The sequence below is a fragment of the Botryllus schlosseri genome, chromosome 14 (assembly GCF_051294905.1).
Source record: "Botryllus schlosseri isolate E-star chromosome 14, Bs_hap1, whole genome shotgun sequence".
In the NCBI taxonomy this organism is placed as follows: domain Eukaryota; kingdom Metazoa; phylum Chordata; class Ascidiacea; order Stolidobranchia; family Styelidae; genus Botryllus; species Botryllus schlosseri.
In genome coordinates this window covers 15,058,124-15,072,644 of record NC_137249.1, presented here as the reverse complement: position 1 = coordinate 15,072,644, position 14,521 = coordinate 15,058,124, and the positions used below count along the sequence as shown (strand labels likewise).

At 40.3% G+C, this 14,521-nt stretch overlaps 1 protein-coding gene across 2 annotated transcripts in view; it reads right to left on the bottom strand.

The window, feature by feature from the left end:
* LOC145455345 (peroxisomal targeting signal 1 receptor-like) overlaps positions 1–14,521 on the bottom strand; it is a 46,037-nt gene that overhangs the window by 9,288 nt on the left and 22,228 nt on the right. The gene's annotated exons all lie outside the window — the stretch shown is intronic.

Sequence of the window (14,521 nt, the reverse complement as noted above, 5' to 3'; positions counted from 1 at the left end):
CGGCAGGAAGCCGAGGATACGGGAAAGTGCCCGAGTTTAACTTGGGTGAAGACGAGTGGGACGAGTATATCGAACGCTTGGAGCTTTACTTCGAAGCGAATGGTATTGCCGACGAAGGAAAAATGAAAGCTGTCTTGCTAACGGTATGTGAGGCGAAAGCATATAGCCTCGTCCGAAATCTCTCGACACCAGAAAAACCGAAAGATAAGAGTTATCGACAAATAGTAAAATTGCTCGGGGATCATCTTACGCCGAAGCCGTTGTTAGTGGCAGAGCGGTATAAATTTAATCTACGGGTCCAAGACGAGGGTGAACCTGTCAATGCCTTCATCGCGGCACTGAAAAAATTGTCGGAACATTGCGAATTCGGGGCATTCTTAACCCAAGCAATTCGAGATCGGCTCATCTGCGGTCTGCGCTCGAGACCTATCCAAGAGCGCTTACTGTTGGATAATGATTTGAGGTTAGAAGACGCCGTTAAAAAAGCTGTCGCAATGTAAGCAGCGGGGAGACAACTTTTCGATACTGGTAGTTACAGCACCGCGATGGTACGAAGGGAACAGCGGGGGGCTCGAGAATACCAGGAATGCAAGCGCTGCGGGAAATCTAACCACGGAGAAGACCACTGTATCTTTCGCACAGCACTGTGTCATGCGTGCAGACGGGTCAGACACATAAGGAAGATGTGCCCCGGAAAAGGTACAAGGCGAAAGAGTAAGACCGCATGCAAGATTAACTGTTTGAGCGGATCGACGGAAAAGCAATCAACTGATGATGCTGGTAACGGTGACGACTGCGGTTCCGAGTCCTCGGCAGACGACAGTGTGAGTATCTTGATGAATATCAATTTCGTAGAAGGGAAAGATGAGATTCGCGTAGATATTGGCATCAACGGTATTATCATTTCTATGATATTCGATACAGGTGCTGCAGTATCCGTAATTTCGAAGTATTTACTGAGGGAGAAATTTCCTCTGGCGACGCTGGAGCCATGCAACATTAAATTGAAGGCCTACAGTGGCGAAATTCTGCTGGTATTGGGTAAAACCGTGGTGATGGTGAGCTATCAGGGACATGATTGTAAATTGCCTTTGATTGTTTTGGATATGGAAGCTCCGCCGTTGTTCGGTAGGAACGGGATGCGTAAAATACAAATGAATTTGCCAAAATTAATCGGAATGGTCTCGGATAGCGGTCACAGTGAGAATTCGAGAGATTGCCTTTGCGGGCTATTGAGGGATACTAGTATTTTTGAAACGCAACTAGGGAAAGTTGTCGGCATTAAAGCACGGCTCAACATGAAGCCCAACGCCGTTCCGAAATTTTACAAAGCGCGTAAGGTGCCATACGCTTTACTTGATAAAGTGGAAACAGAAATCCGTAGGTTAGTGGATACTGGAGTGTTGAAAAAAGTTGAACACTCTGACTGGGCGAGTCCAATTGTGCCTGTTCTTAAGGCGTCAGGTGAAGTTCGTATTTGTGGCGACTTTAAAGTTACGATTAATCCGCAGTTGGATATACCGGAATATCCATTACCGACCCCCGACGACTTGCTGGCGCTTCTTAACGGAAGGAGAAGTTCGTATTTTTGCAAGATCGATTTATCACAAGCGTACACGCAAGTGGAGCTTGATGACGACTCGCCTAAGTACGTGGTGATTAACACCCATCTGGGATTGTTCAGATACACTCGACTTCCGTTTGGAGTGGCATCAGCGCCGGCGATTTTTCAGCAATTGATGGATCAGGTGCTACAAGGACTGAATGTACCGTGTTTGCTGGACGACATCTTAATCCCAGGGTCTTCGGAGAGGGAAAATCTTGAGCTGCTATCGACAGTATGTAATCGTTTGGATAAATATGGATTGAAAGCTAAAAAGTCCAAGTGTTGTTTCCTGGAAGAGTCCCTGGAATATTTAGGCTATGTGATTGACAAGAATGGCATACGACCGAGCAACTCAAATTTGCGATCAGTGACTTCTGCTTGCCGCCCAGACAACGTGAGTATGTACTGCGGTCTTTTCTCGGGATGGTAAATGTCCATAGAAAATTTATACCGAACCTATCCAGTCTGTTGCAACCGTTAACGAACTTGCTAAGAAAGGACGTGAAGTGGAAGTGGGATGATGCTTGTGAAAAGGCCTTCGGAGCTTTAAAAAATTGGCTTACACCAAGCCGATTACCCTGTCAGTAGACGCATCCCCTGATGGTTTAGGAGCAGTAATCATGTAACCCGATGGAGAGCGTGAGCGCTCAATTGCGTACGCTTCTCGTACATTGTCACCCGCCGAGAAAAACTATTCTCACATCGAGAAAAACTATTCTCACATCGAGAAAGAAGCTCTGGCCATAATATTCGGGTTACAGTGATTTCATCACTACTTGTTCGCGAAGAAGTTTACCCTATTTACGGGCCACAAACCCTTGACGATGATTCTAGGTCCAAAGACTGGTATACCCGTGCTAGCCGTATCCAGGTTGCAACGTTGGGCAATCAAACTCGCGTGTTATAATTACAAAATTCGTTACAAACCGGGTAAGCAGAATGTTACTGCAGATTGGCTTTCGAGAAGTCCCTTGATTGCATCAGCCGAGGTGGATCCATCAGCGCAGGAAGCCAACGAGATAAATGCACTACAAGTAGACAATCTACCCATAACGGCGAAAAGGATTGACCTTGCGACGCGCCGAGACCCGCTTTTATCTCGTGTACATTATTATGTGATTAACGGATGGCCCGCTGGAGTCTTAGCTCCAGAATATCAACCGTTTTATTTTCGCAGGAACGAACTGACAGGCGAGCAGGACTGCTTACTTTGGGGTATCCGAGTAGTTATCCCTGCGCGATATCAACGACAGATCCTTGATTTATTGCATGAACACCATCCTGGGATCCTAAGGATGAAGATAAAAGCCAGAATGCATGTGTGGTGGCCCAATCTCGACGGTAACATCGAACAGAAGGTTAGACATTGTGCTATCTGCAGACAATGTGAAAGCAGAAGGCCGGAAGTTTTGAATCCTTGGGTCTGGCCAACTCGTGCATGGCAGCGAGTACACATGGATTTTGCCGGACCTCGTATGGGGAAGTACTTCCTGGTACTAGTGGATGCTCGGACGAAATGGCCGGAAGTGCATCAGATGAGTTCAATTACTGCTGAAAATACGATATCCGTACTTGGTAAGATTTTCTCAACGCATGGCCTGCCGGATGAGCTAGTAAGTGATAACGGGCCACCTTTCACGCTTAAACAGTTCGAAATGTTTCTGACTCGGAATGGTGTTAAGCACATTAGAACTGATCCCTTTAGTCCCAAAACCAACGGTTCTGCGGAACGATTTGTTCGCGTTTTAAGGAATTTTTGAAAAAGGAAGCGAACAGAGGAACGGATATCAAGAACAGACTACAGTCGATGTTGCTGCACTACCGAACGACTCCGCATTCAACAACAAAGATATCTCCTGCTAGAGCTATGTTCGGACGGGAGCTGCGGACACGGTTGCATTTAGTGCACCCACAGTTGGAGTCCACGTTGCAGAAGGATCATCCAGCTTGCAAACCGACCGAACTTCTTGAGTCTCGTCAGCAGGAAGTGGGCGATCCGGTTATGGTCAAGGACTATCGACAGCGTCCCCCAGTCTGGGCAAGAGGAGTTATTATCGAAAAGCTGGGTCCTGCAACGTATCGCGTTCAAGTTGGTGACCTACTCTGGAAGCGACATATCGACCAAATCCGAGATCTGTCAGCGTCACGGTTTTGCGACCAGGAAGATAAAGAGATCGTTGATCCAGTCGTATTAACAAGCATGACACCAACACCAGATTGTCGTCTGACAAGTCCTCGTCTTCGTGTTCCATCCAGTCCAACACCAGTGGAAACAGAAAATATACCTACACCGGTAATCAGTCCAAGCAACGATAATGTAGCGGACGTTGACAATAAACTTGAACTATTGGCACCTTAGCGCCAAAACACTGAACATACAGAGCCGCCTGTGCGCCAAAACACTGAAAATGCAGTGCCGCCTTTGCGTCCACCGTCACAAAGAATACGACGACGACCTAGACGTTTGATTGAGGAACTATAGTATTAGTTGGGGAGATGTGGTGTATTACGTCAGTGCAATCACGTCTAATGATCATTTCTCATGTCTACTAATTGGTGCCTTTACGTTGCTTATAAGTGCTCGGAGTTTTCTGTTTGGTGGCTTATCTATGTAATGTGAATAAAGACACAACAGTCACATTCTCCTGCCAAATTTAATAAGATTATGATGATGAACTATTTTCGCAAGATTATCGACATATGCTATCAAGTCATCCTTAACACTAAGAGGCATTCTACGGTACTTCAATGCCTGGAAACAAGCTTGACAGAGAAAAAATGAGCCTGACGTTTATTAAATAATTTTCCGATGATGCCAATTCAGAAAAATGAGAACCTGGATTTTGAAGTAACTTATAATTCTCGACTTGAATATTTCATATGTCGAGAGATTAAGGTAGAAGGTGGCAAGAAGCCTGTAGGTGCATGCCGTGCCCAGCCAAGATAAGGAGAAGGGTTTGAAAATTCCACAAATTTGCCACAGCAACATATATTTATTAGGGTTAAGTAGACACGTAACTCTCAATTATACAAGGATCAGATAAGCTTCCTCGTGTTGATACCTGTGCGATATATATCATTGCCAGTATAAGCTCCACCTTCACTTGCAAAGATAAGCGATGGAAGAGAAGCAAAGCTCGCATCATATTACTATACATCAATCCAATCACTCTTTTTCACATACAAATGAATATGTACTATTGGCCCTCAGTGAACTATATCCTCTGTTCTGGACTAATGGAATCCGCACTGTAATGACACTAATTTCAGATGATTAAGACCTTCGTCATCTTCTGTTAACACGAACCTGCCACCCATTTTGCGATCTATATTTTAGTGTGAGCGCAAATCAATTGCGCCCTTTGGAGTATTTCTCAGTCGGATATTCGTATATCAATTAATTTCGTTTCACGTAGTCAGTCTTGAACCAGCATGACATCACAATCCATAATTAACAACAATCGAATGGCATTGTCTCAAAACTATGGAGGTATATGAGAGGCAAACAGTACTGGTAACTGCAGTAGTCGTGATTAGAGCCCGACCGATTATCGGCTCGCCGATAATATCGAGTCGATATCACGCTTGGAGAGAAATATCGGTATCGGCCATTGAAGGTAAAAAAATATCGGCCATTTTCGTGACGTCACAACATGGTGGCAGGGAGTCAGAAAAGTCGATAGAAGACGTGAGGACGGTAAATTATAAAAATAAATGGCCAAGCTGCATATAGTGCATACTGCATACAGGGCAGTAGGCGTGCCTATCTGAAAAATATTATAGATAACTAACCACCGTTATGCCCCACTGACTTTGGGGGAATCCCCCTGCAGTAATCGATCACCAACGACAGAGAGCAGCTGGATGGATAGTTGTCTGCAGAAGATTTCAATCAGTAAGAGAAATGAGAACTTCAATCATGCTGGACTGACCCTCGTAATGACAGAGAAAAGCGTCGCGTCGAAACATATCTCGGTTCGGTACCAACAGAGCTAATTATTCCAGTAATGTATGAAGTCGTCTGACTGAGGCCTGCGGGGCCACCATGATAGGAAATATGCAAGCATGAGGGCAAGAAAATCAAGCAAACGTGGAGTAAAGCCAATAATTGATACCAAAATTTTTGATGCCATGATGACATTGGCCAATTCTGACACAAGAGCGTAAAATGTTGATTGTTGAAATGCTGGTCATGGTCAAGGCCCAAGGGGCCGGATGGAGCAGTTGCAGACTTGGACAATTTGAGTTGTTTTGCACATTCTCTTCAGCTATTTGTTAATGATTTGCTGAAGGCTCCAGGTGCATTGCCAGAAGAATATCAATATTAATATCAATATATGGTGAAACCATTGAAGGAAAGATCCCCTGCATGGTGGCGGTGGAACCGTAAGGAAGAAAGATATCCAATTCTTGCTGTGCCCCTAACTATGGTACCAAGTGAAAGACTGCTCAATGTGTTTAGTACTACATACATCATCTATGGAAGACCACAGAAGTTCACTCCGAGAAATTGTGCTTCGTGAACTGTAATCTGCAATTGCTAGATTGCTGCTTTTGATATATTTTTATAGTTCCTGGATCATTTATTTCATGTTCAAGCATATCAATGGCTGTAAAGTTGTTGAAAGAAATACTCTGATGTGTTAAATATGGACCTTGAGGTAGATTCCATATCTTTTGAATATCGGCTGAATATATCGGTGTTATCGGTGGAGGTACTGGATATCGGTCTTATCGGTATCGGCTCAGAAATCCAATATCGGTCGGGCTCTAGTCGTGATAGGTGGATCCAGTGATGATACAAGCACGCATCACATTACAACACATAGTCCTGTAGAATTTTCGTTCAACATAGAAAAAATTCTTATAAAGTCGTATTATATACCGTTGGAAAGATAATTTTATCAGCTTTTCAATGATGGGTTTTGTCACTTTTTTTACCTTGGGGAAAAAAGTTATGACCAAAAACGTGCCAGGGGATAAAGCACTATTTTGCCTAACATTAAAATACAATTATAAGCTAAAATACGATACCTTCGTATCAGAATACAACATCATAAATTGGAATATCATGCCAGTAAAGCAAACTAACAATCGAACAGCAAAACAATGAAACATAACTTTATTGAAGAGGTATTTATCATACGTTAAGGGGGCAAAAGTTGACCGAGACGGAGATAACACTGGTTCACAAATTTCAAAAAAAAATTAGCGTCAAAAATTTCAATGATTGAAATAGGCTAATTTATGGTTGCTAAATCCTATTCTGTGCTAATAATTTCTCCATCACGTCAGATTTTTTCCGTATCACTTTTTCTCATTTTCATAAATTAATCAAATTTCTGCTTTCGTTAGTGACGTCACCGTTAGCATACAATAGCAAAAATTCAAATATTGTTATTGACATCATCTATCATGAAACATTGGTTGTTGTAATACAGAATGAGTGAATTTTCGGTGAACTTGAAGACAGTGATTCTCTATCATCGTTCAATCAGAAGCTCTTTGCGACCCATAAAATTACACTGGTAAACAAATTCAAAAATCCACACCAAATACCATATCGGAACAGAGGCAGAGATGGTTTTAAATGGTATCGAGGCTTTTTGTTCATGTTTTGCAATATTAAACGCCAATTCTATATACAAAAAAGTTTTCATTTTTGACGGTTTCTGATCTTCCGTAATATTTTACTATGAACTTGAGCAGTGATTCTCAACCTTTTTGTATTCTCGGACCCCTTTTGGACCCCCCCCCCGAAATTTTAGTTCAAATTTAGCTCAATTATCGTACAATCGTCATCTGTCTTGTACAAATGATATAACTGTAGGCTATAATGATAAACAGCAACAAAATTACTTTTCTTGAAAACAACAGCATTCTATTTATGTAGAAATCGGGTTGACTTTTATTATTTCAAAGTTAATTGTTCAAGTGCTTTTTTTCAAATACGTGGTCGTGTCTTTAAAATCTGCGCCTTCGATTTCATATCAACGAGTGCTGAAAATCCATTTAGACAAAGAAAGGTTGTGGCGAATGTAATAATAGGGCATAAAGCTTCCGACGACACATTTGGGTATGATCGCAACAATGGTGACACCAAAATTGACAAACAATTTTTTTTATTGAACATATAACGTCAAGCATGTTAATTTATATCTAGAAGATCACCTTGGAGTTATTAGGGAAAATAGTTATGTAGGCCTATATCACAGGAGAAAACGGATTATTTCGAAGTCTTCGTGATTGACTTTACTAATCCAACCATTTATTTTTTACACAATGCCCAACAAAACACGTCTATACAGCCAAATATTTGTATGAGGGGCTATTGGCAATTTAACAACTAAAATGAGTCCACACAGCAGGATATTCCATCTCAGACGGCCATCCTGTTGATGTGAGTTCTACTGTAATGAAGCAAAACTGCAGCCTCGTGATTTTCCTAATTTAAAAAATATAAATTAGGTTATCAACTATTTTGTAAATTTAGTGGCTTCGCGGACCCCCTGAAAATGCAGACCCCCGGTTGAGAACCACTGAGCTAGAGTTTGTAGAAGTGATTGGTGTTGCTACTCAAGTAGCATAAGTAACTCCCTATATTTTCTACTCAATTAACAGTATTATAAGTAGTAATTTTTAAGACACGTGAAAACTACTTCAAGTAGCAGAAATATCTAAGTATATTTGGTCGGGGGGAGAGTGGTCGCATACTTTCGACAGTTAGTCGGAGGTGGCTACATATGAAATCGCAACATGTATCTTGTCGGCTAACGCAAAATGTTTATAATGACACAATACCCATGCATTGGTAGAATATTCGAAAATATATTCAGTTACCGTGCTTTAGGGGCTGTTAAGGCTACTACATTTAAGAAATCATATGCAGTCAACATCGTTGCGGAGCGGAGCTTTGTTTGGAATACCTTCGTGTTAAAATTAATAACTGGGTGCAGTACCAAATTCAATGTGGGCAGATATCTCCATGACATTCCCAGTTGATTTACTATAGTCACACAAAGCACTAAATCAAAACCCAATACATTTAATTTCCCGTATTGCCAATCACAGATGGGAATTCGGATTGCGTACATCTGATTCGAAGCACATGGTATATGAGCCCGACCCAGATGGCTGTTACAACAGCCTTGATTTGTCCCCGAATATACCACATGCAAATAATATATGTATATATGCGATTGAAGCGCAAAATATTTTCAATAGTAAAATCTCAACCAGAAAACAGCGACCGGACTTTGACCTCTTACCAGGACCGTAACTGCCGCACCCCAAATCGTCCAATTAGGGGTCCCGAGATCGAAGGAGGCCCGAAATTATGTCGTTGAATGAACATAAATTATTTATACATCACTTATTGACAATTTATAAAACTCTTTTCAATTTTTTCGCGCTGGACGCGATTTCATGTTGCCAAATTTTTGATTATTGAGTACCCTTCCCCCACGAAAAAAGCATGATTTATAGAAAATAAAATTAAGCATTTCGACGTCGACCATTACCCCGCCGCGATGCACGAAAACATACAAAGTATTCGCCAATATAGTAATCCGAAAAGTGTGCCAATAGATCGCTTGCGAGAAAACCTGCCGAAAAGGATTGCCCTTATGTTGACCGTGAACTTCGAAATAAATATAAGCCTATCTAATTGTCCATAGCTGCCTAAATGGCTCGTGTCTAATCATTTTATCGTGGCAATCTGAGCCTTACAGGTCAAATAACATTTCTCATAAAAAAATTATTTGCAAGTGAAGAAATACCAATTTTCGATAAAGCAACCACAAACGTTTCTTGGATCTCGCATGGTTTCCCAATAAATTACGGCATGGTGTGTGGATGTACGTAATATGGCCATTTTCTTAATTTTTAAATCAGCGTTTCACAATCCAGTTTTAAAGAATAACCAATTATAGTGTCGAAAGTAGGGTTGCATTTAAAAGAAACGATGTTTTAAAACAATTTGTTTAAAAAATATTTAAAACAAATGCCTTATTAAAAAAACAAAATTTTATTTTTCAAAGTTATAAAATTATGCCATAATTGTGTAAATACTTTCCAAAAACCTGTTGTATGAGCACACAGACAATTACCACCCAATTTAGCCGACGTATATCGTTATGGGATGGTTGGAAGTTGGAACCCTCAAAATAGTCGGTTCAACAGTTGTAGTACAGATATTTCGTCAAAGAGGCTATATTTACCCTATATTTTCAATGGTCAATTTCAATCCATGACGTCGCAATTGAATATTCGTGACGTCATGTTTTAAAATAATAAAAAACATGTTTTAAATTAGGGCCTTGTTTTAAACATGTTTGTTTTTAATTGATTTTTGTTTCAAATGCAAACATAGTCTAAAGGGTGTGTGGTACTATCACTCGCAGAAATAAGCTGCAACGTGACGCAGTGAATCTCCAGTCCGATAGCCTTTTCTACACTTAACACAAATTGCTGCTTCTTTTTGACTAAGCACTATTTAGAAAAACAAGCAATGTAAATGAAACGGACCATAGTAAGAAAACAATAACATAATGAAGTTATAACGAACAACGACAGCTCTACTTGCCCCCCCCCCACACACCTCTGTCTTGCTCACTCTTACTCCCTGAAACAGATATATAATTCTATTGTTGTTTTCATTTACTCCTTTTGCGACTATATACAGCTTTTCTGTTGATAATTCATTAGTTTCTAGCCTTTTGTTCATATTTTTATGTTAATTTTTTCCCTAATTTCAATTTTTACCCCTTGGCACGTTTTTGGTCATAACTTTTTCCCCAAGGGAAAAAAAGTGACAAAACCTATCATTGAAAAGCTGGTAAAATTATCTTTCCAACGGTATATAATACGTCTTTATAAGAAGTTTTTCTAGGTTGACCCATTTTTTGACGAAATTCTACAGGACTAACAGTAGAAGGTGTCAACCACTCCATTTCACATACTAATGCATACACAACGCCAGCCTTCGAGCACTGTCGATTCTTGCTTATTCGTAGCACTAATAATACAAATTGCTGAATTGCAAAGCAGCTCAGAAAGATTTCGCTAATTCTCGCTTACTGACAGTACTGAAAATGATAAATTGCTGAATTTGAAAAGCTTCTTAGAGGTAAAGAACTTCAATCTACAATTGATTAGTATATTCATATGGAGATGAACCTCGATAATTTCAGCTGACGCTCGTCAGTCAGAGGTGATCGACGGTGGAGTGAAAAAAAGAAAATTTTGAATTTCAAAAAGTGCCTCTGATATTTGGCCCCAAATCAAAAATGAATAACTTCTATCATAATTTCAGGTTCTTACGCCCTCTAGTGGCCGAGCTAATTCACCAAACGAGTCGAAAATAGCTAATTTTGCCATATCCTGATAACCGCTTGTGCTAGAAAGCCAGTTTTGGGTTTAAAATCTGTGGAAGCAACATGTTTCTATCTCACTTCCATAGAACTTTGTCCTGAAAAGGTACAGAAAAAAAGTTACAAGCAAATTGTCGATTTTTAGACCGCCATTAAAAGTGTTGGATGGTTGTACCAAATTTGCAATGCCAATTAGCATGTTACTGTTTGTTGCATTGCTGCTTTAACAACGAAATCTTGTTTGAAGGACTTATCAGTTGATTTTTATATCAACCTAGTATAATTTGGATAGTAGAGAGCATGATTGAACTTTCTTCATAGTTGCAAAGGAGCTACATGACCATTGGATTTGGTACAATGTATTTTCCATAAATGAGTTTCCTATCGCGCGAAAAGTCAATCAACTGATGTTGAAATTTAGTCAACTAACTCAGTATCACAAGAAATCTAGAACATCAAATTCTTATAAAGAAATGGAAACTACGTTCTTGCAAGATATTGATAAGCTTTTTGGCATATTCTGCTGCGATAGCAAACAGAGAGATAAAATTGCACTCCAATGTGGCTTAAGGATGGCACAGAAGGATTTGAAGATCAAAAAGCAGAGCGCAAGGGAAAATGTTTGGTTGACGCTGTGCCTCTTTCATCAGCTGACGAAAGATTTCGAAGGCAGTCAAGCTCAATCCAACAACCGGTGATTCTAATGCAGGTGCCAGCACTTCTATTGGGCAGTTCAGCTTTAATCAAAGTGATTCAGAGTCAATGCAATCTTAATCAACATCTTCTGGTAATGATTCAACTTTTATGGGAGGTGCTCAACCATCAAACCAAAACCATGTGTTGGGGATCAACTTGGCAAGAGTTTGTGAACGGTATAATGTATTGGACCTTACAGGAGCTGCTGCTGCAACTTGTGTATTGCAATATGTTGGAATAATCAACTAAAAAAGTGATTCGTTTGTGTTAGATCACGGCAAATTACGAGGAGAGAGAAAGGTGCAGAAACGAAATACAAAGAAGAGAAGCAGAAAAGCTAAATCTTGTGTATGGACTCTACTTCGATGGAAGAAAAGATGACACTTTGAATATGGTCGAGGCACCCACAGGAAAATGCTCTATGACAACAGAGCTGGAGGAACATATTGTTTTAGTAGGAGAACCAGGTGAGTATTACCTCAGTCACTTGTCACCTCCCAATGGGAAAGGTCGTGTTTTGGCAAGAAATGTATCAGTTTATTTCCAACACCAAACTCTGCAAAAACCCAGCTGTCGTGGGATCAGACAGCACAGCTTCAATGACAGGGAGATTCAAAGGCTGCATTCGTGCAATGAACTTTTACAAAGACCACTACAATGGGCTATCTGCTTGCTTCATGGTAATGAGCTGCCATTACGATATGTTTTCACAGCAATGCGTAATTCAAACACGCAATACAAGATTATAAATTACAACTTTAAAGGCGGATATGTAGAATGGCAGCTCATTACCATGAAGCAAGCAGATAGCCCTTTGAAGTGGTCTTTGTAAAATTTCTTCCATTGCACAAATGCAGCCTTTGAATCTCCCTGTCATTGAAGCTGTACCGTCTGATCTCACAACAGCTGGGTTTTCGCAGAGGTTGGTGTTGGAAATAAACTAATATATTTCTTGCCAAAATACGACCTTTTCCATTGGGAGGTGACAAGTGACTGAGGTAATACTCACCTGGTTCCCCTACTAAAACAATATGTTCCTCCAGCTCTGTTGTCATAGAGCAATTTTCAGTGGGTGCCTCAACCATATTCAAAGTGTCATGTTTTCTTCCGTCGAAGTAGAGTCCGTACACAAGATTTAAGTTTTCTGCTTCTCTTCTTTGAATTTCTTTTCTGCACCTTTCTCTCTCTCCTCGTTATTTGCCGTGATCTACCACAAACGAATCACTTTTTTAGTTGATTATTCCAACATATTGCAATACACCAGTTGGAGCAGCAGCTTCTGTAAGGTCCAATACATCATACCGTTCACAAATGATCCCCAACACATGGTTTTGGTTTGATGGTTGAGCACCTCCCATAAAAGTTGAATCATTACCAGAAGATGTTGATTAAGATTGCATTGACTCTGAATCACTTTGATTAAAGCTGAATTGCCCAATAGAAGTGCTGGCACCTGCATTAGAAGCACCGGGTTGTTGGATTGAGCTTGACTGCCTTCGAAATCTTTCGTCAGCTGATGAAAGAGACACAACGTCAACCAAACATTTCCCCTTGCGCTCTGCTTTTTGATCTTCAAATCCTTCGGTGCCATCCTTAAGCCACATTTGAGTGAAATTTCATCTCTCTGTTTGCTATCGCAGCAGAAGATGCCAAAAAGCCTATCAACATCTTGCAAGAACGTAGTTTCCATTTCTTTATAAGAATTTGATGTTCTAGATTTCTTTTGATACCGAGTTAGTTGACTAAATTTCAATATCAGTTGATTGACTTTTCGCGCGATAGGAAACTCATTTATGGAAAATACATTGTACCAAATCCAATGGTCATGTAGCTCCTTTGCAACTATGAAGAAAGTTCAATCATGCTCTCTACTATCCAAATTATACTAGGTTGATATAAAAATCAACTGATAAGTCCTTCAAACAACATTTTGCTGTTAAAGCAGCAATGTAACAAGCAGGCACATGCTAATTGGCATTGCAAATTTGGTACAACCATCCAACACTTTTAATGGCGGTCTAAAAATCGACAATTTGCTTGTAACTTTTTTTCTGTACATTTTCAGGACAAAGTTCTATGGAAGTGAGATAGAAACATGTTGCTTCCGCAGATTTTAAACCCAAAACTGGCTTTCTAGCATAAGCGGTTATCAGGATATGGCAAAATTAGCTATTTTCGACTCGTTTGGTGAATTAGCTCGGCCACTAGAGGGCGTAAGAACCTGAAATTATGATAGAAGTTATTCATTTTTGATTTGGGGCCAAATATCAGAGGCACTTTTTGAAATTCCAAATTTTCTTTTTTTCACTCCACCCTGATCGTCAGCAACTAGTAGAGAATGGAAAGAACATTGTATATCAACAATCGTATCATAAAACATGACTTCACCGGCTCGAAATTTCGAATAATTGGGGCGAAGACAGTGCTCAAACTCAATTACTATATTTAGATTGTATACAAACTCATTCTGTCGTATTTTGACCTATACTTTCCATGACTGGGTCCGCTCTACATCAGCTGGCAATATGCTAGGTGCCAGATTCACTGGTAACCTTCGAAAGGAAGGAGTTTCAAGTTTGAAATAGAAGGGATGTCGACCCCGAAACTGGATACGCCACTGCGAAGAAGGGTACGGGAAGTATAGAAATGAAAAATTACAAAAAAAACTGGTCGCATGTGGTGGGGCTACAATACGATGTGACAGGAAGCAGTAAATTGATCTCATCGTATTCCTCACCAAGAAAATGAGAAAACAAAAGCTTCAATCCTATTCAGAGTGTAATTAAATTATACAGTGACACACCACGGAAGACCTATTTGGTTCTAAGACCAAAAATGTAAATCGATC